Below are 1,193 nucleotides of genomic sequence, written 5' to 3' on the forward strand. Positions count from 1 at the left end.
CTGTCTGAATGCAAGGTTTCGTCCCAATGGAAAACCAGCAGGACCGTCCTACTGTTCAAGAAGGGAGACATCCATGGCATTGGCAACTATCACCCTATCTGCCTATTGTCTGTCATCTACAAGTTGTTCACTCGAATCATCCTAAATAGGATTGGCAGAACACTAGATGAAGGACAACCATGCGAGCAAGCCGGGTTCCGTAAAGGATTCAGCACCATCGACCATCACGATCACGACCACCCTGTTGTACTTCGATTGCCTCGAGCAGATGCCAGTAACATCTTCATCCTAGCCCTGAGATTTTTTTAAAAAGTGCCATATTCAAGGCTTTTTTCAGGGTTAGGAGAATGAGACCCATCATTGTTACTTGTATTTGGCATATTGGGTATACCATGGGCAGTTTGCCAGTCTCTGCCGTGTGGGCAGGTTACATTTGGTAGCCTGCCAGTTTGTCCAAAGTAGGAATGAGATGATAAGATGTTGCATTTGCGGTCGTGCACTTCCGGGAGCTGAGTGTGATAATATCTGTATCCTGGCCGTTGTTGGAGTTACACGGCAGTTGGTGGGTGTAACTGTCTAGTTACTGGCAGGTCCAGTCCCTAACCGTGCAGGCTTGGAGATCTCAGCCCCAGGTCCCACACACCTGGGTTCCTCTGCCAGTTCTTTTATGTGTGAGGCTCATCCAAGTGTGTGGAGAGTGGTCCCAGCATGGCCTTGGCTGGGCCCCGGAGGTCTTCAGATGTTGGGCCCTGGTGGAGACAGTCAGGCACAGGGTAGGAGACTCTGCCTTGTTCTCTCCCGGGAGCTGAGTGTGATAATCTCTGGATCCTGGCCGTTGTTGGAGTTACACGGCAGTTGGTGGGTGTAACTGTCTAGTTACTGGCAGGTCCAGTCCCAAACTGTGCAGGATTGGAGATCTCAGCCCCGGGTCCCATATCCACACATCGACCATATCCACACAATAACCAAACTCATTGAGGTTTCTCGGGAGTTCAAGATGCCGCTCTGTTTGACGTTCATTGATTTAAAGAAGGCCTTTGATTCTGTTGAGACAGAAGCGGTCATTGAAGCCCTAGCCAATCAGGGCATTCAAGCCCAATACATCAAGATCCTCCTAGAGCTGTATTGCGGTTTCACTACCAGGATCTCACCATTCTACAAAGAAGTGATCGTTGATGTAAAGAGAAGGGTTC

Source organism: Sorex fumeus, unplaced genomic scaffold (genome assembly GCF_029834395.1).
Source record: "Sorex fumeus unplaced genomic scaffold, SorFum_2.1 ptg000134l, whole genome shotgun sequence".
In the NCBI taxonomy this organism is placed as follows: Eukaryota; Metazoa; Chordata; class Mammalia; order Eulipotyphla; family Soricidae; genus Sorex; species Sorex fumeus.